The sequence below is a fragment of the Chiloscyllium punctatum genome, chromosome 33 (assembly GCF_047496795.1).
Source record: "Chiloscyllium punctatum isolate Juve2018m chromosome 33, sChiPun1.3, whole genome shotgun sequence".
In the NCBI taxonomy this organism is placed as follows: Eukaryota; Metazoa; Chordata; class Chondrichthyes; order Orectolobiformes; family Hemiscylliidae; genus Chiloscyllium; species Chiloscyllium punctatum.
Window position 1 is genome coordinate 46,002,180 of NC_092771.1, and position 20,935 is coordinate 46,023,114.

General features: G+C 43.2%; 1 long non-coding RNA gene and 1 pseudogene across 1 annotated transcript in view; both read right to left on the reverse strand.

Annotated features, from left to right (window-relative positions):
- Positions 1 to 53, reverse strand: part of LOC140458543 (uncharacterized) — a 40,252-nt gene extending 40,199 nt beyond the window's left edge. Inside the window, exon 1 of the long non-coding RNA XR_011953511.1 lies at positions 7 to 53. This is a non-coding gene — a long non-coding RNA (uncharacterized lncRNA). The remainder of the gene's footprint in view (positions 1 to 6) is intronic.
- An 11,043-nt stretch (positions 54 to 11,096) lies between these two features.
- On the reverse strand, positions 11,097 to 11,736 carry LOC140458340 (cyclic AMP-responsive element-binding protein 1 pseudogene; annotated as a pseudogene).
- Between the last annotated feature and the right edge of the window lie 9,199 nt (positions 11,737 to 20,935).

The following is a 20,935-nucleotide window of genomic DNA, read 5'->3' on the forward strand; positions in this document are numbered from 1 at the left end:
CCTTACCGTATCCTTTCTCTCCATAACTTCCCGAGCATTCATTACAGCGACTCTGCTCCGCCCGCGAGGGTGATCACATGGTTTAGTTTAGCTCCGCCCTTCATTCACTTTGATTGGTTGGAGGACCAACCTCCGGCTAGGTCATCCAGCTCCGCCCACCGTCCTTTCATTGGTCCGGTGCTGACATCAATCTCCCGGGGTCGCTTTGTTACCTAGAGCATGCGCAGTGCGTCTTGCTTCAGCTGATATATTGGGTAATGTGATGGGAGATTCTGGATTAGTGGTGCTGGAAGAGCACAGCAGTTCAGGCAGCATTCCTGATGAAGGGCTTTTGCCCGAAACGTCGATTTCGAAGCTACTTGGATGCTTTATTCATGGAGGGAATTGCATTCCTACTCATGACTGTATAGCTATGATTGATGCATCAATGCCATCTGAACCAGTACATAAACACCCCATTTTCACATCTGAGATCTTTAGCACATTGTATCACGCTTTTCTTTGGAAATAAAAAAAAACATGAAATGAAGCCTCAAGGAATCGGAGCAGGCGTTCATTCCCTTCAGCTTGTTCCTCCATTCTATAAGATCATGGCTAGGCCAACCCAGACCTCAACACCTCTTTTATGCTTGATCTGCATAGCCCTCAACTGCTCAATATTTCAAACATTGATCTGCCCTCTTTTAAAATAATTTGAGATAGAATCACAGATTCCCTACTATGTAGAAACAGGCCCTTCAGCCCAACAAGCTAGAACAACCATGTTACTCCGAAGAGTAACCCAACCATTGCCCTCCCACATTTAATTTTCACAAAAGTTTGGGTGAGAAAATTCTAGCCATTCACAGAGAAAAAATTCTTTACTTTTTCTAAAATGAATGTTCCCTTATGTAATGTCCCCTGGTTTGAGACTTCACTGGTGCTAGAAGATCTCGTCAACATCCACCCTGTCAAGCTCCTCAGAATCTTGTTTCCATAAGGTCACCTCTGCTTATCTATTCTTGATAGGTCAACCCTTTTGTCCTCGAAGCAGCTAAGAGAATCTTTTTTGAATGGTCTCCAATGTTGGTTTATCCTTTATTAAATATGGGAGCTATCATTGTTTACAGCACTGCAAGTGAGGACTCAGCAACAGCCAGTGTGGTTAACCAATCCTCAGTCCATGCTAATACATTACCCCGATACCATGAGCTCCTAAATTGTGCAATTAACTTTTATGTAGCACCTTATCATTTGCATTTTTAAAATCCAAATACAGAACATCATTGGCTTGCCCTTTATCAGCCCTGCTTGTTATCTCCTCAATGAACTGTTGCAAATTTATCAAATATAGTTTCTCTTTCACAAAACCCAGTCTATCCTGTTTAATGATAAACTTTTTAAAATGTCCTGCAATTTCTTACTTTAATATTCGACTCTGTAGGTTCTTTCAGTAAATTTGCTAAGTATGATTCCCCTCTCTTAAATCCATGCAGACTCTGTCCAATCCTGTCACTGTTCAGTAAGAAACTTGATTGTACTCCAATATAGTTAGTAAATGTATCTGTATTTATTTTTAAAAATCGATTACTTATAAATGCTGAACCCATGCAATAATCAATGAATTTGTGACTCTGAATTTGGGTAATAATTTTTTTTTGTTAATTCCTTTTCGTACTGTGTTATGCAGACAGCACCAAGTGATCACTCTTAATTGTGAGTAGCTTTGAAAATAATATATTATAAAAATGACATCTCAAAATGCTGCCTCATTATTTTGCAAGGAGGATTTTGCATTCAATAATTTGCAGATAAAATTGAACAGCTTTTTGCTGCAATTTGGCCAGACTGAAGATTACACCAAAGTGGCAACTCTGCTCTCAAATTCTTACTTGACACTCCTCAAGGCGATACTGATAGGACTTCACTTTGCCATTCTTTTTCACCAGCTTTATTTCCAGGTTTAATCCTATAATCATTCTAGAGCTTGTAATTTTCGACAACTTCTCTTTTCAGTGCATATGTAAATATCATACTGAAATGTTGCACTGAATGGTACCAAATCTGAAATTAATCTCTAATCTGACAGTAACATGCTCTGACCCTTCTACATATGTATTGGCATAAGTCTACACCAGTTATTTTTCTGAAGCCTGTGGTTCCTGATGAAGGGCTTATGCCCGAAACATCAACTCTCCTGCTTCTCGCATGCTGCCTGACTTGCTGTGCTTTTCCAGCATGACACTTTTCGACTCTGATGTCCAGCTTCTTTGGTTGTCACTTTCTCCTTTGCGTAGATTAAACCAAGAATAATTTTTGTTGATCAAAGTGCAATAGGAACCAATTCATGACATTCAGATATCTCACATTTACCTTAACTATGTGAAGGCTAAGACATTACTAAATTATTGTCAGTAATTGAAACCGTGCTGACAAACTTGTGCAGTATCAGTGCCTCACCTTTACAGTGTTCCCAGATATCGCGTAACTGCAGTATTTTGTTTTTCACTCAGCTATATGTTGTTCTCACTTGTTTCTTTGTGAAAGATTACAAAACTAACTTGGATGAATGATTTCTTTAACCAATGTTGGGAAAGAAAAAAATGTCAGTATTTTTCAAGTGCTGATAAAGTAAAATAAACTGATAATCAGTAGAAAGGGTTTAAGATGGATATGGAGCAAATGCTGGCTAATGGGACTAGATTAATTTTGGATATCTGGTCAGCATGGGCAAGTTGGACTGAAGGGTCTGATTTTGTGTTGTACAACTGTGACTTCATTCTCTCAATTATTCAAGAAGTTGAATACTTCGAGGAGGAAATGGAGAATTTATGCAGAGAATGCACTTGAAATGATGATTGAGGTGTATCAAACTCACATTATTTCATGACATTTTCCTCTGGGTTCTTCAATGAACAAACTTGTTTTGTTATCTGAATAACTATGTATCAAGTGATTTGTTTCACACAAAATATTTTGTTAGGATCTAGTGAACTATTAAGAAGTGTTCATTTTTAAAATTTAGGCAGCTTGATTATTAAGCAAGAAAATGTTCGCGTTTTACTCCCACTGAATCATTGCTCTATAAAAGGTAACAAGCTTTTTATTTGTTCTGGGCACTGAATATATGGAAGTCAATGCTGACGGAAAAAATCCTGGTCGGTAATGTTCCCACATCTGTGGAGTAATTGCTTCTGGTCACTCTTCAGGCTTTTGAGGCTAGGAAAGAAATTAGTTGGCCAAAGTTAGCAACATCATTTGGATGGACTATGCTCATTGGGGAAACTTGCAGGATCTGTAGAAGGAACACGTGTTTCAGAGTGTATGCAATAAACCTGACCATTGTTTTCTTTTTCACAGAGCTTGAGACCCTACTGGAGCAGCAATGAAGCTCATATTGTTTTTAAAATTTCCGAGCTTGCCAAATTATTGTTGGTAAATGCAGGTGACTTTATCAAAGCACATTTCACACTCCCCAGCTAGGATTTTGGTCCCAATCCCAAGTCAGTCCATCCATTCCTATGGATAACAGGTGTTTTAAATATGAGCACTCCATTTAACTAATTGACGTGGTGACATCATCTTGGATTCTTAATTTCAAATTACTCAAATGTGATTTTTTGTTCCCCCTGAATTTGCCAAGCACTGGGAAGTTCTGGAATATTCCAAATATTTACAATAGATGCATTCACACTATTGAAGGCAACCTGGCAGATTTGAATACCATTCGGGTAGTCAACAACAATACATAAGAAACTTTATGAATTGCTTACTGGACACCAACACAAGCCAAGTACTATTGAAACCACAGATTGTCTCCCAAGGATTCCCAAAGCTAAACAGTGCATTCCAGATATCACCATCTGGTAGCAGTCTCCCAAAGTGCTCCCAGAATTTAGAAAGCAAACACACTGCCCTCCAAAGCTAAATCTGCTGTCACAGGCTTCACTCGTGTTGCATACAGTGACATTTATTGTCCAGTTCTTTAACGTGACATGATTTTACAAACAATTTGTAGAAGTGAATGGAAAGTGTGATGTTTGCTTGACCTATGGTTCTATGTATCAGACTGAACTGAACCTTAAGCAAGATGTGGGATCTTTCCCACAAACTTTGTTTAAAAGAGTAAAGATTATACTCTGAGATTTAAATGTTCAATCAAGTTTAATAAAAATTCTTCCAAAAAAATTGAGAGTTTGAGTTCAGTTCCTTTAAAGAAACATGCTCTTGGCCTTCAATTTTGGACATGTGATCATTCTTTGGTAAAGGTGGCTGTGTACAACACTGCAGGATGTTGCACTGAAGTGCCAAATTCGGTGGATGAGCTTTATTATTGGTGTAACTCGGCTAATTTTGAGATGGAATGTTACTTTGAGTTAAATCAAGTTTTTAAACTGAGGCGTGCTTCTGTAACTCAAGTGTGGACACCATGCTCATGTTTACAATACACTTTTGCAGATTAGTATTTTCCAATCTGTTTTATAAAAAAAGTTCAAAATAAAAAGCACAACGTCGGAGAACCGCAGGTCCAGCAGCATCTCTGAGGGGAATAAAACATTGTAAGTTCAAAGTCTCATGACTTTTGTCCGTTCAGATGAAGAGTCAATGAACTTGAAATGTAACATGTTTTTCAATTCACCAATGCCCTCAGAACTGCTGAGTTTCTCCAGCACTTTGTTTCTGGGGTTTAGATCTCCAGCACCTGCAGTTTATTGTTTTGTTACAGATCCTATGATTTGACTTGAGGAGCGAGAGGCAGCAACTGTGATCAATGAGGATATAACTCCCCAACCATGAAAAAAAACACAGTTCTTTATATTTTGCAAAACACTACTGTAAATAAGAAATGCAGTTAAGCTAAGTGCAAGATGGCATACCACCTGCCTTGTCTCAAACTTGCTATTCATCTTTGAGGACTAATCTGTCGGAATTGTGTTTGCTCGCTTCCTTTGAGATCACAGTCCACAAATGTCCCAGTTCCAATTCCTGGGCCAGGCCCAGTTACCACATTGCAGTGGGGTGGGGAGCTTTGTGTCAGCCTGAAGTTTTTGTTCAGAGCAACATTGCAGGTTGAAGCCGACTGTTTTGACTAATATTGCGTCATCAAACTTGGAGGAAATCCTTCTGAATGTATTGATTAACTGGACAGCCTGTTTACATGCAGTCCTGTTAGTAGTGCTGTAATATTCTAAGTTAAGAATCACACAACACCAGGTTATAGTCCACCAGGTTTATTTGGAAGCACACTACCTTTCGGAGCACTGCTCCGTCATCAGGTGATTGTGGAGGGCACAATTCTAAGGCACAGAATTTATGGCAAAAATTTACAGTGTGATATAACTGAAATTATCCATTGAAAAATACCTTGATTGTCTATTGAGTCTTTCATCTGTTTGAATGCCATGATAGTTTCACTTCTTTCATGTGTAAATCACAAAACCTGCTTTTAAAGGTTGCATCCCTGACACTGGCTCACCAAATCACTCATTGTATTAATCACTGCACAGTCTCAACAAAAGAATGAAACTGGATGGACCACATTACATCTACCAATGCACTGGAAAATACAACCACACAATCAGCCCTCGAGACCCTGCAACTTCTGCCTCACTGTGGGCCAACAACAGCAGCAGAACTGTACTCCAACCCAATCTGAAATCTCATGGCCTGGTATATCCCCCACTCAACCATTAACATCAAGCCAGGGGATCAACCCTAGTTCAATGGAGAGTTCCACAGGGCATGCCAGGAGCAATACCAGGCATACATAAAAATGTGATGCTTACCTGGTGAAGCTACCCAACCTGCACGGCAAACAGTGCAAGCAACACCAAATAGAACTATGGGATCCAACAACCAATTGTTCAGATCTGAGCTCTGCAGTTCTGCCACACCTAGTCAGGAATGGTGATGGACAATTAAACAACTCACTGCAGGAAGCATCACAGATATCCCCACCCTTACTGATGGAGGGTCTCACACATCCATGCAACAGACAAGGCAACAGCATTTGCAGCAATCTTCAGCCAGCAGTGCCAAGTGGATGAGCCTTCTACATTGGTCCCTGACATCACAGATGTGAATCAAATTGGTTGAAAACTTATTTCAAATCAGATCAAGAAATGGAGAAGTAGTGTAAAGGCTGTCAGCCCTACCATCATTGTGGCAATACTGATGGTTGTGCTCCAGAAATTGCTGCCCACCAAGACAAGTACTGCTCCAGCACTGGCACCTACTGACATTGTGGAACATTGCTCAGGCATGTTCAACACAAAAACGCAGGACAGAGCCAGCCCAGCCAATTTCCCTCCATCAGTCGACACTCGCTCAGCAGTGAAGTGATGGAAGGTGTCATCAACAGTGCTGTCACGCAGCTGCTCAGCAATAACCTTCTGTGACGCCCAGTTTGGGTTCTGCCAGGGCCACTCAGTTCCTGGTCTTGTTACAGACTTGTTTCACAGACTGATAAACAGCTGAATTCCAGAGGGGAGGGGAGGGTGACAGCCCAGTCCCACTCTAACACCACAATTTCGACTTCAGTGATATCACCTGACCTCACCACAGTCTCAGCTCATTTACTGAAACTCTCATTCATTTTGTTAACTCTAGATTTCATTATCTAAACCCACTCCTGGCCAACATCCCACAATCACCCTCCTTATATTGAAAATTGAGAATATTGACAACTCTACCGCCCAAGTGCTCACTTGTACCAGAACTTGCTGATCCATCAAAAGGCTCCCAATTATAAGCAACAGCAATTTATTTTCACACCCTTGACTTAATTCCTGGCTGTAATCATTCCTATCTCCATGCACCAGACACCCTTTCACATCTCAATAACTCATTTTAGTTTAGACTCCCAATGATGGGTTTATTTTTGAGTTCAGCTGTGTGACTGTTTCTATAGATTCCAAGGCAACATGGTCTGGAATTCCCACCCTCTAAGACCTGCTTTCTTCCTTTCAGTCATTCCTGAAAAATTGCTTATTTCACAAAGGTTTGGTCACTGGACATAATATTCTCCATCTGTGGCCTTATGTCAAAAGTTCTCAATATTTTTGTGAAATTAAAAATGCGTTGATTTGTACAGATATATCTTCTACTCTTCACTATCTCTGAGTAAGTTATCTGTAATGTCTCCTACCCAGCCACGTTGTGGGAGCACCTTCACCATACCAACTGCAGCTGTACAAGGAAGTCAAACATCACCTTCTCAACAGGCAACAGAGCTTTGGCCTTGATCACAGGTATCTGTGGAAGGAGAAATACACATCATGTTTCAGGGAGTGCAATATGATTTACAGGGATTGAAAATGCTGCAGAATTTGACTGTCAGAAATGGAAGGAAAATCCACTCACTTATTGGGAAAAAAGAACTCTTGACTGTCAAAGATATTGTGGAAAAAATAACCTGATAATGGAGCATATGGTCAGGAGCCAGGCAGCAGTGGACAATCCATTTACAAAGAGGTCTGTGAACGTAATAGTAAAATACTACACAGAGCAAAAATACACACGAGAGACTGAGAAAGCAAGAGAACAAACAAGCGGACATCAAGGAGCCCAGAGACGAATCAGAGCAAGTTCACTTTTATGATCCCACAGTCAGAGATGTCTAGCTCTGTCTAGCACAGAAACAGACTCATTCATCCAACCCATCTATGCCAACCAGATATCTAACCTAATCTATTCCCATTTGCCAGCACTTGTCCAACATCCGTCTGAACCCTTCCTATTCAAATGCCTTTGAAATGTTACAATTTTAGTTGCCCTTTAGGCTCCTTTTGAATTTACCCCCACCCCCCACCCGAAACCTATATCCTCTCGTTCTGGGCTCCACCAACCCTTGTCTATTTACTCTATCCATGTCCCTCACGATTTTATAACCCTCTATAACATCACACCTCAGCCTATGACACTCCAGGGAAAATGACCCAGCCTATTATGCCTCTCTTTGCAACTCAAATCCTCCAACGCTGGCAACATCCTTGAAAATCAATTCTCAAACCTTTCAAGTTTCAGTGCCTCCTTCTGATAGGAGGGAGACCAGAACTGCACATAATATTCCAAAAAATGACCTAACCAATGTCCTTTCCAGCTCCTTTACTCTATGCTCTGACCAATAAAGGAGCGTCGCTCCGAAAGCTAGTGTGCTTCCAATTAAACCTGTTGGACTATAACCTGGTGTTGTGTGGTTTTTAACTCTGACCAATAAAGGGAAGCATACGAAATGCCTTTTTCACTGTCCTATCGACCTGCGACTCTACTTTCAAGGAACTATGAACCTGCATTCCAAGGTCTCTTTGTTCAGCAAGACTCTGCAAGACCTTTCAATTCAGTGTGTGAGTCCTGCTCTGATTTGCTTTTCTAAAATGCATCACCTCACATTTATCGAAATTAAACCCTATCTGCCACTCCCCAGCCCATTGTTCCATCCGATCAATATCCCATTGTACTCTGAGATACCCTTTATCACTGTCCACAATACCTCCAATTTTGGTGTCACCTGCAAACTTACTAACTGTACCACCTCTATTCACATCCAAATCATTTAAAAAGAATGACAAAACAAATCCAGAGAAAAAAATCCATTTCTCTGGGTATGAATATGCTCTGCGTAAATCCTGCCCCATGACTCTCTACCAGAAAAGGCTGCACATGTGTCCCTCTGAACTTTGCCCCCTACAAAGTTGGCGGCTGCACGTGTCCAGTGAATCGTTGCCCCGAATAAAGATGGTGGTGCTTACTCGAGTCAATCGCTGGATGAGACATTTTCCCGTTTACTGCAAAAACGGGACTAAGTTTCAAATTTGTATTTTCGGATGTGTAACAAATGTCTATAAAACCTCTCAACCCATACCAACACCATTTCCCTCCCGCTTCCTGCTGTTTATTTCTATCCTCAGCAACAGCTCTCCGTTCGCACATCCCGAAACGACTGTGATGATGATCACGTGGTATAGTCTAGTCCCGCCCCTCATTCACCCTGATTGGTCGGAGGACCAACTGCCCCGCCAGGTCCTCCAGCTCTGTCCCTGCCTTTCCATTTGTCCGCCGCTGACATCAATCACCGGGGGCCCATTGTTGGCTGGAGCATGCGGATTGTTTCGTGGCATGTTGCTGTTCATGAGTTACAAGAGTTAAAAATGACACTATCTCAAAACCACCTGCTGAAGAAGCAGCAAAACTAGTGCTTCCACATAATCCTGTTGATCAATAACCTGGTGTTCTGTGAACTTTACTTTTGTCCATCCCAATCCAACACCAACACCTCCAAGTCACGAATGAGGGAGGGATGTATAACATAAGAACTAGGAACAGTAGAAGGCCGTCCTGCCCTTCGAGCCTGCTCTGCCATTCAATAAGATCATGGCTGATCATTTCGTGGACACAACCATTTACCCACGTTCTCACTGTGTCCATTAATTGATTACGTTTTTAAAAATCTAACCTAGCTTTAAAACGTTTTCTGAACTATCATCAACTACTTCCCTGGGCAATGAATTCCATTGAAGTTAAGAAGTTCCTTCTCAATTCAGTCTGAAATTTGCTGCCCCTAGTCTTGTGGTGATGCCCTCTTGTCCTAGCTTCACCTGCCAGTGGAAACACCTTCTCTACTTCTATTTTGTTCATTTCATTCATTACTTTATATGTTTCCATTCTTCTGATTTCCAATGAATATAATCCCAATCTACTCAGTCTCTGTTAAGCCAACCCCCTCAACTCTAGAATCAACCTAGTTAACCTCCTCTGTACCCCCTCTCGTGCCAGTACATCCTTTCTCAACTAAGGAGATAAAAACTACATGCAGTACTCCAGGTGTGGCCTCACCAACACCCAAATACAGCTGGAACATTACGTCTGCTTTTAAACACAATCCCTTCAGCAATCAAGGACAAAATTCCATTTGCTTTCTGAACTGATTGTTGTACCTGGTGACCAACCTTCATGCAGAAGGATGTTCAGGTCCCTCTGCAGAGCAAATAATGCAACTTTTTAACATTCAAGTTTTTTTGTAAATGTTAGTACAACCAAAGAGTATAAACTTGATATTTACAAACATTCTATTTCATTTGACAGACCATTACCCACTCACTCAATTTATCTATGTTCCTCTGCAAAGTTTCACAGTCCTCAACTCACTATGTTCCGCTAATCATCTTAGTGTCACATGCAAACTTTGACATCCTACATTTGGATCCAACTCCAAATCATCTGTATTAATTGTAAATAATTGCGGTCCCAATACCGATGCCAGAGGCACACTACTTATCAATGATTGCCAGCCAGAATAATACTTATTTATCCCTACACTTTGCTTCCTATTAGTCAACCAATCTTCTACCCCTTACACCATGCACCCTTATATTATGCAACAGCCTCTTGCACAGCATCTTGTTGATGGTCTTTTGGAAATCCAGGTACACCACATCCACTGGGTCCCCGTTGTCCATCTTTCTTGAAATGTCTTCATAGAATTCCAAAAGGTTGGTCAAGCATGACCTGCCCTTCATGAACCCATGCTGTGTCTGTACAATGGGACAATTTCTATTGAGATTCCCGGCTATTTCTTCCTTGATAATAGACCCAAGCATCTTTCCCACTACAGAGAATAAACTAACTGGTATATAATTCCCCAATTTTTGTCCACCTCCTTTTTAAAACAGTGGCATCACCTTTGCTGTTTTCCAATCTGCGGGGACTCGCACAGAGTCCAGTGAATTTTGGAAAATTACTGCCAGTGCATTTGCTATTTTTCCTGGCATCTCTTTTAGTACCCTGTGATGCATTCCATCAAGGTCAGGAGACTTTTCTATCATTAGCTCACTTACCTCCAAACAGTCTAAAACTAGCTGTTCCGTAATAATGATAGTTTCCAATTCCTCACCTGCATTTGTCTCTTTGCTAGTTACTGGAAAGATATTAGTATCCTCCACTGTGATATCCCATAACTAAATGCTTCTTCTTATTTTCCAAAGGACCAACATTTACTTTAGCCATTCTTTTCTCGTTATATATATTTATACAAACTTTTGCTCTCTGTCTTTATAGTCTGTACTAGTTTATTTTTCTCATGTTCTATATTACTTTTCTTTAAAGCTGTTTTGTGGCTTTCAGTTGACCTTTAACGTTTTCCCAGTTCTGGTTTCATGCTGATTTTGGCCACTTTGTACACCTTCTCTTTCAATTTGATTTTCCAGAATAGCAACCCAATTCTCCAAGCATTTCACATACTCTTTCATCTTGCAACGGCACTCTCGAGCCGTTTCCCTGTTTTTCATGAGGCAGATCTCACGTTTACGAGTGATTTCTTCAGCATTCTGGTGCTGGCTTTGCAGGGCTGGTGAAGATGCCATAACCATTCCCTGGTCAGCAATGGAGTTAGGAGTTGTATGAATCTGATAGGTTTGGACATCTCCAGCAGCACCTTGTACAACCACTTGGCTGCCTGGCACAAAGATTTGTAGTCCATCAGGGCTCTGTACATACTGTATAATGGCTGCTCCAACCTTGGCTGTAGCTACGTTGGTCATTGTTAGTGTCTGGAGTCCTTGCACTTCATCTGTACCATTGTTGCCCAGCTGAATTGCTCCCCCCCCCCCCCCCACCCCGTGTAATAGCAATGTATTGTCCGCTGCTACTCTGATAGATCGGTGGAGGCATCGTCGTTGTAGTAATGGTTGAGACAGTCTCTGCTTCTGATTTCTCCTCATCGATTTCTTGGCACACTGGGGGGACCAGAAGAAAGTTCATTCAGGATTTTCCTTTATGAAGGACATATCGATAGAATTTCTCTACATTTCTTAGTCAGTCATTCTATCCACAGATTGCTGGGAGTCCTTATTTTCAAATATAGTAGAAATCTGAATAGTCTGAACTTGAAGGGACTGCGTGACTGAGGACTGAGCTGCTTGGACTTGAACAGTCTGCCCATTCGGCAATTGCACTAAAGTTACTGCTGGACATGTTGTTGATTGGATCCCAGGCATGGTTACCTGCATGTTCACATTATATATTAATGATCTGGATAAAGGGACTGGGGCATTCCAATGAAGTTTGCTGATTATACGAAGTTAGGTGGACAGGCAAGTAGTACTGAGGAAGTAGGGTGGCTGCAGAAGGATCTAGACAGTTTGAGAGAGTGGTCCAGGAAATAGCTGATGGAATTCAATGTGAGCAAACACGAGGTCTTGCACTTTGGAAAAATGAATACAAGCATGGACTACTTTCTAAACGGTGAGAAAATTCATAAAGCCAAAGTACAAAGGGGTCTGGGAGTGCTAGTCGAGGATTTTCTAAAGGTAAACATGCAGGTTGAGTCTGTGATTAAGAAAGCGAATGCGATGTTGCTATTTATCTCAAGAGGGTTGGAATATAAAAGCAGAGATGTACTACTGAGACTTAAAAAAGATCTGGTTAGGCCCTATTTGGAGTACCGTGTCCAGTTTTGATCCCCACACCTCAGGAAGGGCATACTGGCACTGGAGTGTGTCCAGTGGAGATTCACACGGATGATCCCTGGAATGGTAGGTCTAACATATGAGGATTGGCTGAGGATCCTTGGATTGTATTCATTGGAGTTTAGAAGGTTAAGGGAGATGTAATAGAAACTTACAAGGTAATACATGTCTTTGAAAGGGTGGACTCTAGGAAATTGTTTCCATTAGGTGAGGAGACTAGGACCAGTGGGCACAGCCTTAGAATTCGAGGGGATCAATTCAGAACAGAAATGCGGAAACATTTCTTCAGCCAGAGAGTGGGGCCTGTGGAATTCATTGCCACGGAGTGCAGTGGAGTCTGGGACGCTAAATGTCTTCAGGGCAGAGATTGATAAATTCTTGATGTGACAAGGAATTTTGGGCTGCGGGGAGAATGCGGGTAAGTGAAGTTGAAATACCCATCAGCCATGATTAAATGGCGGAGTGGACTCGATGGGCCGAATGGCCTTACTTCCACTCCTATGTATTATGGTCTTATGGTCTAAATTGATCACTTTCCTCAGATACCATTGCTGAGTATGCCTTTTCATACAGTCCTTCCTTTTCACTGGAATAGACCTTTGTAAAATGTCTTTGAAAAACTTCCACTGCTCATCAACTTCCCACCATAAAATTTGTTTCCAATCTACTTTATCCAGATTCTCACATTCTATTGTCGTTCCCAGTGTTCAAGCACAGGACCCAGTTATTAGATTTTATCTTCACACTCTCCATATGTATTCTAATTCAACCATACGGTGATCGCTTCTTCCCAGGGGATCCCTAACTCTGAAATCATTAATTATTCCTGCCTCATTGCACAGGGCCAGATCTTGGATAGCTTGCTCCCTTGTCAGTTCCATTTCATACTGTTCAAGAAAATTATCATGAATACATTGAATGAACTCCTCAAGGTTACCTTGACTGAGCTGGTTTGACCAATCTACATGTCGATTAAAATCATCCAGGATAACAGCTGTACCATTTTTACAGGCATTAGTTATTTATTTGTTTATTGGCCATCCCAATGTGATGTTATTATTTGGTGGCCTATACACTCCGCCTATCAGTGACTTTCTTGTTAGAATTTTTACTGCAGCATTCCTGTTTCTCCTAATGTATGGCAAGAACAACAACTACTTGCATTGTATGGAACTTTCACAACGGAAAATCTCCTAAGGTGCTTCATGGATGATCAAAACTTTGATTAAAGAGAATGATTTTAAAGTACATCTTAAAAAGAGGATAGAGAAGGTTAGGGAGGGTATTCCACAGACTTCTGCCCTTGACAGCTCCAACTGTGGAGTGAAGCAGGTGGGGTGGGTTGGAAAGGGAACGTGCAACAGGAAAATGGAAGAGCGCAAGCAGTGCATAAAGTCTGAAGGACAGAGGAGGTTCCAAACTCAGTCTGTCTATCATAGAGAGTACGGCTGCCTCAAGGACTTTGAAGCACTTAAACAGATTTATGCATGTCATGACTACAGTGCTAAAAGAGATTTCTGCTGTCTTAAACAGAATCTTATATTGTGGGCTTATGAAACGTCACTGATCTCTACCAAACATGTACGAGGTAGAGTCAGGGCAATAATAAGATGATGCAACAGGAGGGGAACAGGTAACTCCATACAAAACCCTACTCCTGCTCACTTATTTTCACCTCCAAAACTGAGGGATTACCAGAAAAGCACCTTTATATCCCACCAAAACACTTTACCCCACAATCGTGGTATATGGCTGTGCACAAGGAAGAGTGGAACACACCGTATTGGGACCCTGAAACACTTGGTAACGACTAAAATCATGTGAATATTGAGAGCCACACCACATTGTATGCGTTTTCTATTGTTTTTACTCGGTTCCTGAATTCCCTTGTTTTCCCTCATGAACCTGTTCAAAGTTGTTTTTACACACACCTGCATCATCTGTGAATTGAACGCCGGCCTCTCGGTCCAGGATTCGGGATATTTTCACCGCATCACAAGCCATCGACTTCAACTTCCCTTGTCCCTTAATGTTTCTGTTGCTTAGCTGCTCAGTCGCGCCTCAGTCAACGCTGCAATTGGGAGGAAAGGGCGGAACTAGAGGACAGAGCAGCGTCCGGTCCTCCAACCAGAGTGAGTGAGAAGCGGGGCCAATGCATTCTCGGGAGTGAACGCTTCAGGATTGGTCAGAAAGTAAGCTGTTTTGCAGGTGTTCAAAGTTTGGGAGAAGATTTGTAGCTCGGGTGCTCGTTGTTGTGGTTCTGTTCGCCGAGCTGGGAATTTATCTTGCAAACGTTTCGCCCCCTGTCTCGGTGACATTCTCAGTGCTTGGGAGCCTCCTGTGATGTTTCCTCCGGCATTTATAGTGGCCTGTCTCTGCCGCTTCCGGTTGTCAGTTCCAGCTGTCCGCTGTAGTGGCCGGTATATTGGGTCCAGGTCGATGTGTTTGTTGATAGAGTCTGTGGGTGAGTGCCATCCACAGACTCTATCAACAAAGACATCGACCTGGACCCAATATACCGGCCACTACAGCACAAAAGCGCTTCACAGGAGCCTCCCAAGCACTGAGGATGTCACCTAGACAGGGGACGAAACGTTTGCAAGACAAATTCCCAGCTCGGCGAACAGAACCACAACAATGAGCACCCGAGATACAAATCTTCTCCCAAACTTTGAGTAACAAACTTATTTTCAAACTCCCGGAACGATTGGTAATTTACATATCTGACTGGTATGGATAAATTGGACCGAAAAATCTATTTGCATGTTAACCATCTCAATGACTGTAATTGGACAGAGCCATTATTAATGTCTGATATTTCCCCCATGATTCTGTGCAGTTATAAACATTCTCTATAAACTCACTGATAACCTCCGACGCACGCGTAGTTTGGTTTGTATGCAGAGCATGCGCAATGTCACATTAACCAGGACACGGCGAGACATGGAGCAGCTTTCTCCGGATGCGACTACGATCGGCTTCAGAGAGCAGCGTGTGGGAGACTCACAGGGAGAAAGGAGCGGAAAGAATTCATAAGACGCGGATATTGGTGAAAAAACCCGAAAAAGATCATCCAGGCCCGGATAAGGAGATGGTAGTCTCCGTCGGGAAAGCGGACAAGGGCCACGGCCGCCATTTGTTTGAGGGAAGAGGGAGCGAGGGCCTCAGAGCTGCCATCTTGAGAAGGTCAATGTGAAGGAGGGCGGGGCTATCGGGGTCGAGGACAATCGGAGGAAAGACCCACCTTAGATTACTTCACTAAAGACATGAATGCACCCGGTGGATTTTTCTTAACATCAGGAATTGTTTAATACTCATTTACAGGTTTTTAATTGAATCTTTTTTGAAGTATTTAATTCATATCAATCATTTGCAATGGCGGGATTTGAACCTGTGTCCAGCGCACATTTGCTGAGTTTCTGGATAAATTGTCTCACAATAAGGCCCCTAGGCTATCTCTTCCCCTGCTCACAGGTTGCGCATCCCAGTGCATCATGAAGCAAAACCCTTTCTTCCTTCTCAATTGTTTGATCTTGCACGCTGGTGATATCACTTAGTATCTCTCCATGTGTTATCCCTCACTGTGTGGGTCTAATCGCTGCCTTTGTCAATGTCCCTCGCTCTTGCAGCTACTCCAGATCCTGAGCAAACAGAATTCTCCACTCCACATAGACGATGGAGACTGGGATGTTCCAGATTTCTGTGGGACTCAGTGCCATTTGACATGTGTAGCCCTCACTGCATCAGTCTAATTTCCCATTCTGTTTATCGGTCAGTCGGTACTCAGGAAGGTCCTGATCTAATAGACTTCCCAGCTGCTGGGTGTCTCATCCACCCCTCATTGAAGATGGTTTGTCAGCCAGAGAGACACAGGGCAGGGAGATCTGGAGCCTTCCATAACTACTGCAGTGAGGTAAGATCACTCTCAGTGCACAGAACAGAGAGCAATGAGAGGACTCCAAACATCAGCTAACAGGACATGTCATAGCTATAGGGCTGGAGGGGGAGCACAGTACAGACACACCCTAGGTTCAGTCACCGCCTTCACTGCAAGTTTTCTTGTACTAAGACAACATGGGGAGTGTCACAGTTATCAATCCAAGCCTGTGCTGTCTTAGTGAGCATCAGTACAAAAGTGGGGAAAGCAGACCTTCCACGAGAGAGTTGGAATGTTCCATTCTGTGTTCCCTCTCCCACACTGTATCTATGGCTTGTCTTGTGGATCAGTATCTTCAATCATTCTAACGCCAAAAACAGTTCCTATCTCTGTACTTTCCTCCCCTCTCACCAATCACTTCACACATTTGAAACCTGCTCCAGTCCAGACTACCATCCATATCTCTCTAACTTACTTCAGTCTCGATAACATGCCTTGTCACGATAGCCCACTCCCCCAATAACCCAAGACTTAGGGTCTGTTTCTGTGCTGCATGACTCTCTGGCTGAAGTCATCAATGCAGACCAGGTTTCCTGAACTGAGCGTGTTGCATTTCCCTGCATTTGGACCATGGCCCTTCAAACCTTCTCCCCTCCATGTTCCTGCCCAAATGTCTTTTCCATGTTGTAATTGTTCTTGTTTCTCCCATGTGCCCCTGACAGTCCATTCCATATATGAACCGTCCTCTGTGGAAAATGTTGCCCCTCAGCTCCCTAAGTCAATCTTTGCTCTCGGTCACCTCTCATACCTCACGCATTCTGCTGTGGGACACAACCCCTCCTCGGTACAGATTTCCCTCGGGCTTACCTATCCTGCTGTGGGAAACAATACTGCTCCCGTACTGAATCTTTTGGGCCTTACCCATCCTGAAGTGGGACACAATCCCTCACCGGTACAGATGGCCCTCGGGTCTTACCCATTCTGCTGTGGGACTGAACTCCTCCCCGGTACAGACTCCCTTCGGGCCTAACCAATTCTGCTGTGCGACACAACACCTCCCTGATACAGACTTCCCTTAGGCTTTACCCATCCTGCTGTGGGACTGAACTCCTCCCTGGTAAAGTCTAATCTTGAGCCTTGCCCACCCTGCAGTTGGACTTAACCCCACTTGTGTACAGTTTTCCCTCTGGCATTACCCATCCTGCTGTGCAACACATTCCATCCCCAATACAGACTGTCCTCAGGCCTTGCCCATCTTGCTGTGGGACCGAACTCCTCCCCGGTACAGTCTATTCTTGAGCCTTACCCATCCTACTTTGGGACGCATACTCTCCCCGGGTCAGATTACCCTCTGGCCTTAACCATCCTGCAGTGGGACATGACCCATCCCCGATACAGACTCCTCTCGGGCCTTCCACATCCTGCTGTGGGACATAACCCCTCCCTGGTGCAGACTCCCCTCTGGCCTAACCCATCCTGCTGTGGGACACATTCCCTCCCCAGTACAGAGTCCCCTTGGGCCTTACCTATCCTGCTGTGGGACACATCCCCTGCCCTGTACAGAGTCCTCTCGGGCATTACCCATCCTGCTGTGGGACAGGTTGACAATTTTATTGAATAGAACCCCTCCAGTGTGGAAACAGGCCCTTGGTCCAGCAAGTCCACACCGACCCACGATACATAGACTGCTCAAAATACATAGAAACAGTGATCACTGAATTGGTTAAAAACTCTGCAGTTACATTTGGCAGTTTAAAAGTTTCGCTGTATTGGTAATATATTCCTTTTCTTCAAACAGGTAATATTTTTATTAAAGCAGCAGATATTCATTGTGAGAGTGTCTCTGTTAAACTAAAGTATGTTCTGTTCTCTGTGTAACGATGTGTGCGATGGACTGTCACTAACAGTGTAATTGACCTGTGAGTCCTTGATCAGGTTTCCTTTGTCTGTAAATCTAGTGATCAGTGAACTATGCATCTGCTCTTCTTAGCGAAAACAAAGAATCATTTCTCAATGAAAAAACGGCACATCACAAGGCTACTTCATGGATTTTTGGCACACACCACCGACCAGTGTATCTTTTAAGTCTTTTTTCTGAAGAATTCTGAACTCGATCTGTAACTCTGACAGTATCTGTATTGCTTGTCAGTTGGTTGAGAATTTAGTCTCTGTGTTCTGAGCTGTTGTGATGCAGGCGGTGGCTTCAGTCTGTCTCTGCCAAGCTTGTTTTCTCCTTTTGCTGTGATTCTGGGAGAATCCTTTCTGCAGGTTAGAATATTCAATAACTGAACATTGAATGATTTTGACTCTAACAGAGTAATGGCCTTGTTTTCATCTAATTATTCACTTTCCATTTCCTAGTTGTGTTGAATGTTACAGAAACAGGCTCTGAGCAATGTTTCCATTCACTTCTGTTGAAGTCACTGTCAGCCACGTGGTCAGTCAGTTTCAGGCTGATGGATCAGTTTCTCTGTCCTATTCGATGGTGGCCACTTGCTCAGTTTCCGATGGCTCACCTCAGTGTCAGTCCGTCAGCTGCCGAAACTCTCCATCCAGCATTTGTTCCCTCTCACCATGACCACTCCAACAGAGTCCCAGCTTGTCTCCCACATTCTACCTCCATATACTCATGATCACATCAGATTCTACTGTCAGTATCCTTACAGCAAGTCACGTAGGTCATCCACCTCCATTTCACGCTGCTCTACATTACATTACATTACAAATGTAATTTCAGATTTCCATTCATTGCGTTTAAATACACCCATGATCTTGTCCTGTCCAAACATCCAGGTTCCATCAGATATGTGGGTGTCCACATGATTGGGTTGGAGCAACAGCAGGACACACTGAGGATAATACAGGGGACGAAGATGGGGTTGGATGCGGAATGTTGAAGGAGAGAGAGCTGGTGTATTGTTGGGGATAGCTTTTCAGGGGAGTAGCACAGTGGTAGCCAGGTCTATAGCACCACAACTCAATGGCCTGAGCTATCTGGAGAGGTTGGACAAGCTGGGACATTTTTCTTCAGAGCACAGGAGACATAAGGGAGATCTTATAGAAATGTATATGATCAAGAGAGGCATGGATAGAGTGAATGCATTCAGTCTTTTTCCCAGGGTTGAAGAATTGAGGACTAGAGGGCATCAGTTTAAGGTTGGAGGGGAAAGAATAAAAGGGAACGTTAGCAGCAACTTTTTTACACAGATGCTGATTCTCATACGGAATGAGCTGTCAGTGGAAGTGTCTGATGCAGATACATTAACAACATTTAAAAGGCATTTGGACAAATACATGGATTAGAAGGATATGGGGCATGGGCAGGGAAGTGGGGTTGCTATGGATGGACATTATGGTTGCCAGGGATCAGTCTGGCCCCTCGGGCCTCTCTCTGTGCTGTAGGACTCTATGACTCTATAACTGACTCTGCTGTAGAACAAGGTCAGGCAAAATCCAAGAGAGCAAAAATAGGAGGAGAACCACTAGTTGGGTGCATAGACAGGTATTACTGTGGCTGCGTATGAGACTCCAGGATGGGATGTTGTATTCCTGGTGCCTGGGTCAAGGATATCTCTGAGCGTTTGCTTGAAATTCTGAATTGGGAGAATGGGAAGCCAGAGGTCATGGTGCACATTGCTAACAATGACACGGGTAGAAAGAGAGACGAGATCCTGAGGAGTAAGCACAGGAAGTTGGGTGACTGAAAAGCAGGACCTTGAGGGTAGTAATCACTGCGTTACCACCAGTCCCATGTGCTTGTGAGACAAGGAATTGAAAGATAGCAGAATTGAATGCATGGCTGAAGAGCTGGTACAGGGGGAGAGTTTCAGGATCTTGAATCATTGGGACCTCTTCTGGAGCAGGAGTGACCTGAACAAGAGGGGAACTGATATCCTCACAGGGAGGATCGCTCCTGCTACAATGGAAGGGTTTAGGCTAGTATGGCAAGGTCCTGGGAATCACAGCAGCAGTGCAGCACATGAGGGGAATGAAGGTCGGAAGATGTAAACGAGTGAATCAGAAAGGAAATACAGAGAAATGAACACCATCGTACGAATGGGCTGATTGTGTTAATTTCAACACAAGGCGCAACATAACTAAGGTAGAGAAGCTCAGATCCGATATTGTGGGCATTCCAGAGATTTGGTTCAGAGAAGGATAGGACTGGCTGCTTAAGATTCCAGGGTTTCATTGTTTCAGACGAGATGGAAAGGAGGGTAAAGAGGTGGAGGAGTTGCATTGCCAATTGGGTGAATGTTACGTCTGCACTCAGGACAGACTGGAGGGGCTCGCCCACTAAGGCAACATGGATAAGAAGGAGGCAGTTGATGGGATTATACTATAGGACCCTCAATCTGCCAACGATACCTCGAGATACAAATATCTCGGCAGATTATGGAAAGAGGCAATAACAACAGAGTTCTCAAAGTGACTTTATCTTCTCCACCATTTGCTGGCACTACTTTAGAGAAAGAGGCTGAGACGGTGCAGAGTTTGTTAAGTGTATCAAGAGGGTTTTTTGAAATAGTAATGTAAAGGAGGGGGTGGGGCCATAGTGGACCTTATATTGCTGAATGAGCCTGGCCAGGTGACTGACCTTTCAGTGGGAGACCAT